Source organism: Chinchilla lanigera, unplaced genomic scaffold, assembly GCF_000276665.1.
Source record: "Chinchilla lanigera isolate Chin_1 unplaced genomic scaffold, ChiLan1.0 scaffold00073, whole genome shotgun sequence".
NCBI lineage: Eukaryota > Metazoa > Chordata > Mammalia > Rodentia > Chinchillidae > Chinchilla > Chinchilla lanigera.
This window is the reverse complement of record NW_004955474.1, coordinates 2,916,898-2,922,416: the sequence shown is the minus strand read 5'-3', so window position 1 is coordinate 2,922,416 and position 5,519 is coordinate 2,916,898. Positions and strand designations below refer to the sequence as shown.

The window sequence follows — 5,519 nt, the reverse complement described above, 5'->3', positions numbered from 1 at the left end:
TGTCCTTTTCACCCCAGGATGTAGAACTGCTGAGTTACTTAGTTAAGCTTCTAGACTCCTCAAGCTGACACAGTGTATCAACCATAACAGTTAAAGAGGAAGCCAAAACTTCCCCAAAATGAGGAAATGGGGGGTGGGGTGGGGCAGAAAACCAGACTCCCAGAGCGAGAGGTGAAGAGGGCCCAAACGAGGTGGCCCTGACCTTGAGGACGCTGGCAGAGGAGAGTACAGGCTTCAGAGGAAGCTGAAGGAAGCTGAAGTGAGCTGGGCATGGTGGTGCACGCCTGGAATCCCAGCACTTGGGAGGCTGAGGCAGGAGGATCATTGCAAGTTCAAAACCAGCCTGGGCTACAAAGCGAGCTCAAGATCAGCCTGAGTTACATAGTGAGACCCTGTCTCAAAATAAAAAATAATAAAAAAAAAAAAGCGTGAAAATGCAGGAAGGGCTGGGAATGTAGCTCAGTGGTAAAGTGCTTCTGTGTTTGATCCCCCGTACCACAAAATAAATAAATAAAAATTTTTTTTGAAGAGGAGAGATTTATTTTGGCTCATGGCTTTGTGCCATGGTTGAGGAGCTGCATCTGATGATACTGTTTTAGCTGACAGGATCCTGAGATGAACAAATAAATGTTAAAAATTTAATATACAGGAGAGAAATAAAAGCAACCATTTAAAAAAAAGATAGAAAATAATAATAAAGCACTAGGGAACAAAGGCAAACTTCTGGGGATATTACTATGAGAGAGAGAAAAGGCAAATAAACGATGGTGTGGAAGAGGAGGAACCTCTCAGAAACCTCAACTTCCCCTCATGAATGAGCCCACGTAAATAAATCTGAAAACCTCAATAGAATGGACAAATCCCCAGAGAAAACACAAACTACCAAAAGAAGCAAGAAACACAAAACCCAGGTACACTAATAAATACGTATTTTTTAAAAACCAAGCAAACCGATCTCAAACTTTTACAATCATACTGCGTATTACATTTCTACCCAAGTTTTAGGGTGTGACTGATGCAAAGCTTCAGATCAGCACCAAACATGAGCACAGGCCAGGGAGTTTCTGAAGCACTGTCTCAGAGATCAGGAAGAGGCGAGGTGCTCTTTGCTAGCGGTGATGTTCGGTATGCCGTCACAGGTTCTGACTCATCGGCTTAGGAAAGGGGAAGAAAGGGAACAAGAGAAAAGGGGAAATTGCTCAGGTCGTAGGATTTTCTACAGAGAAGAGAAGATAGGATGAAGCCCGATGAGCAATATGTCTGATGGTCAGAGCAACAAGAACTACCTTGGCAATAACAAGCAAGAAAAGATAAATTTTAAAAAGTACACTATGTATAGGCCGGGGGACTGCTCAGCGGTAGAGAGCTTGCCTAGCATGTGTGAGGCCCCAGGTTTGACTGCTAGCACAGCCAAAGAAATACACACACACACACACACAGAAGGCTAGGTGCAGGGTGCATACCTGTAATCCCAGAGCCCTGAGAGGCTGAGGCAGGAGGATGCAAGTTCTATCCCAGGAGCCTTCTTTTGAAATCTAGCTGGAAGCCCCCCAGGCCCCATGTGGTCCTTGTTTCTCAGGTATGCAGAATTCAACACCTCTGGTCTCACTTTCTCCAGGTCAGCTTACAAATGGCTGCTTCTGGAGGTTGCACGTCTGATTCCTTGTCTCCCACCAGCTTCCTGCTGGTGACACTCGGAATGTGGTCACAGAGACTTCCCAGGAACCCGAGGGCCACTTGTGCTGAGGATGCTGACCTTCTCTTGGGGCTACAGATGTCCAGCAGTGACTGAAGCGGGGTGAAAAGCTGGGCACCTCTGCCTTCCCACTGGGCCTGTGCCCTTTGCTGCCTTTGCCCTTGAGTCAGATTCTGCCCAGCTCTGCACAGAGACAGGTGATCATTTCAGAAGAGCCTCACCCAGGTGCACAGCACAGGCGGAACCTGGTCAGGTCTGTCGCTTCTCGCAGCTGTGCTGTAGCTGCCAGGTGCTTGGGCTTTTTCAGTAGCTGGAGCACTAAAGTCCATCAGCCCCATCCTAAAGCCGGGACATCTATGCCGAAGATGTCACCAGCGGTAGGAGTAACTCAGCAGTTCCTCAGCAAAGCTGACCCCCTGGCCTTGACCACTAAGCACAAGGCCAGGGTGTTTTGTAGGGGGTGATGGTACTAGGTACAGGATAATTTGACAGTTTCTAGAACAAGTTGACTGTGACCACCCAGAGGCCCAAGGTCATCTCAAGAAGAAATGTCGGCAGGGCATGGTGGTACATGCCTGTAATCCCAGCACTTGGGAGGCTGAGGCAGAAGGATCCTTGCGAGTTCGAGGCCAGCCTGGGCTACAAAGTGAGCTCAAGGCCAGCCTGAACTGCGTAGCGAGACCCTGTCTCAAAAAGACAAAATAAACAAACAAACAAACAAACAAACAGTGTCTCACTGTGTAGTGCAGCTGGCCTTGAACTCACTGTGTAGCCCAGGCTGACCTCCAACTCTAGGCGACCCTCCTGCCTCAGCCTCCTGAGTGCTGAGATTACAGGTGTATGCCACCACACCAGGCTCCAATGACCAGACTTTAACCCAGCTCACAGATCAACAAAAACCTGCTGCTCTTTCTGCTCTGTGAAGAGCAGTTTGGTGACCCTGTCAGCCTCATGCTTCTACCTTTTAGCTGAAGCCCCAAGTTAGCTGATGACCTGCACCCCCTACAGGAAGCTCTGCTGTGCAGGAGTTTGCACGCTTGCAGTATTTGGCCGAGCCTCGTGTCTACCATCTCTGTGTGAAAAGATCCCATCATCTTTAATCACTATCACCTTGGGAATAAAGATTCTAACAAATAAAACTGAGAGAGCATCTTCATCAATTTCCTCATAGCTGAGACACAACTCCTCACACAGTTTAAAGGAGGACAGGTTTACTTTGGCTCACAGTTTAGTCCACAGTCAGTCAACTTCAAGTCAGGAACAGGATCACAGAAAGATCTTGCAGAAGGATCTGCTCACACCCTGGTGGCCAGGCAGCAGAGAAGAAAAGGAGGAGTTGATAAGGGAGGTAAAACTCTTCTAGGTCACAACCCTAGTGACCTGCAACTTCCAACCATGCCTCCCCTTCTGACAGCAATCACCTGCCAAAAGCCCCACCTCTGAGCACATGAGGCCTTTGGGAGACATTCTAGATCAAACCACAACATTCCAACTCTGGCCCCCAAAAGACTGATGTTCATCTCATTATGCAAAATGCATTTAGTCCCTCTCTGAGAATCATCAAAGGTTTAACAGTTCCCACACTGCTGAAAAGTCCAAGTCCAAAGTCACCTTTGAAACTCAAGGCAAACTCTTAGCTATGGGGTCCTGTGAAAATCAAAAGGAAGTTAAACACTGCTGATATGCAAAATTACAGGGCAAACATTCCCATTCAAAAAGGGAGAAATAGGGGCATGGAAAAAGTAGGATCAAAGCAAGGCTGAAACCTAGCAGGGTAAGCATTAGATCATGTAGTTCCAGGTCCAGCACCTGGGGCAAGTGGGGTGAGATATGATCTCCAAAGAGTTTGGACAGTCCCACCCTTATGGAATTGCTGATAGATGTAGGCCTCATGGCCTCTCTCTTGGGACTGTCTTCTCTCAGCAGACCTCACATGTTCCTATCATCTCCAACCTTCTTGGTCTACATTGCATGTTCACCTTCCTTCTTAGCTTCACACATTGCCTGCTGAGAGGGACATGGCCTGGCCTCCAAGGCCTTCTTTTGAAATCTAGCTGGAAGCCTCTCTGGCCCCATAATGCTTGAATTCTGCATACCTGAGAAACAAGGACCACATGACACTAAGGTCTGCTGCCAGGTTGGACAGTATCTGAGCCCCCTTGGATCATGGCTGCAGAGACCTCTGAGTCACTGTATGGCTGAGTACTGTGAACAGAATCCTGGGGAACCATTCCCCAGATGGCCCTTCTTAAGAAGGATGCCCTGGAGTTCTCTTGTCAAAACGTCTTTCAAAGATATTTCCCTTTACCTTTTACACCCTTGGTCAAAAAATAGGTGTAAGGGGCTGGGGATTTAGGTCAGCGGCACAGCGCCTACCTGGCAAGTGCAAGGTCTTGAGTTCAATTCCCGGTACCAGAAAACAAAACAAAACAAAACAAAAAAACAACAAAAAATAGGTGTAGTCTCAGGCCAGGCATGGTGGCACAGGCCCATTGTCCCAGCACTCAGGAGGCTGAAGCGGGAGGATCTCTGCCAGTTTGACACCAGTCTGGGCTACAAATTGAGTTCAAGTCCAGCCTGAACTGCCTGGTCAGACCCCTCAAAAAGACAGAGACAGAGAGAGAGAGAGTCTTGTTGATTCCTGAGACGCCCTCATGCCATCTTTCTTATTGTTCTGATGCAAAGTATTTGTCTGCCTTTTAATGGTAATCTTTTCAGCAACCATATTCTTCTTTTACTCAGCTTTGCAATTGCTTCTTTTCTGGTAACACTGAAAACTTTTGAAGTGTGTTTTTTTTTGAGAAACAGCTCTAGTTTGTCAATGTAGATCTTGCTAAAAGCCACCACTAATACCCATGTTACAGCCTCAGTGTTAGCCTACCTTGAACTTTCCTCTGCCAGATTAATTAGTACACCCCCTTCATCTCATTCTCTGGCAATATCTTTGGATATGAGCAAATTTTTTGCCAGAGCCTGACACACATGGCGTCAATTCTGACTGCCAGTGGAGTTCTCATTCCCAACTGAAACCTCCTGACCCTGGCCTTTACTCTCTGCTTTTCTCACTGAATGATGATCTGCGCTCTAACCAGAATCTCCCATCAAGCGCTGCTTGCAGCTTTCTAGGGCGTTTTTAGCCAGCAGCTCCAAAATTTCCCAAACTCCTCCCACAAACCACTTTCAAAGGCTTCTAAACCACATGACCAGGGAATCATAGCAACGACCGGACTTCCCTGACACCAGAATCAGTCTGAGTCACTTTCCCACCCCTGGGGCACAGCATGTAACACCCACAGCTAAGTCACAAGTACGAGCATGAATAGTCCAGAACCCAAGGGATTCCTTCCGACTTCCATGCCCAGATATTAATAGAAAACAGTCACAAAGACAGGTAGACATATTTACATATAGATACACTAGGAATGAAGCTTTAGGTCACTTCACTGGGGGTTGGGGTTTGGATTTAAGGTGGGACCCCAAAGCGTCATGTGTTCAGAAGGTGATTGGATTTGGAGGGCAATAAAGCAGACTTGCTGGTAGGACGTGGGGTCCGCTTAGAGGCCGGCCACCGTGGGCATGAGCTGCAGGAGTCTCTCTCTTCCTGGCTCCTCCCTGGGCTTGCTGATTCCTGGGAACCATGAGGTAAGTGCCTTTTGCTCTGCTGTGCCCCCTCTCCCGCTCTGCTCCCTACCTGGCAGCCAGCCAGACATGGACTGAGACTTCTGGGTGAGCCTCCTTTCTGTTTTGGGTGCCGGATATTTTGTCCCAGCAATGAAACAGTGATAGGTTTTGTACCAGAGAAGTCTAGTCGTTGTTGTGATTG

At 47.7% G+C, this 5,519-nt stretch overlaps 1 long non-coding RNA gene across 2 annotated transcripts in view; it reads left to right on the top strand.

The window, feature by feature from the left end:
• LOC102017768 overlaps positions 1-2,310 on the top strand; it is a 14,250-nt gene extending 11,940 nt beyond the window's left edge. For both annotated transcript variants that reach the window (XR_263592.2, XR_001230742.1), the window contains exon 3: positions 1,619-2,310. This is a non-coding gene — a long non-coding RNA (uncharacterized LOC102017768). The remainder of the gene's footprint in view (positions 1-1,618) is intronic.
• Positions 2,311-5,519: the final 3,209 nt, after the last annotated feature.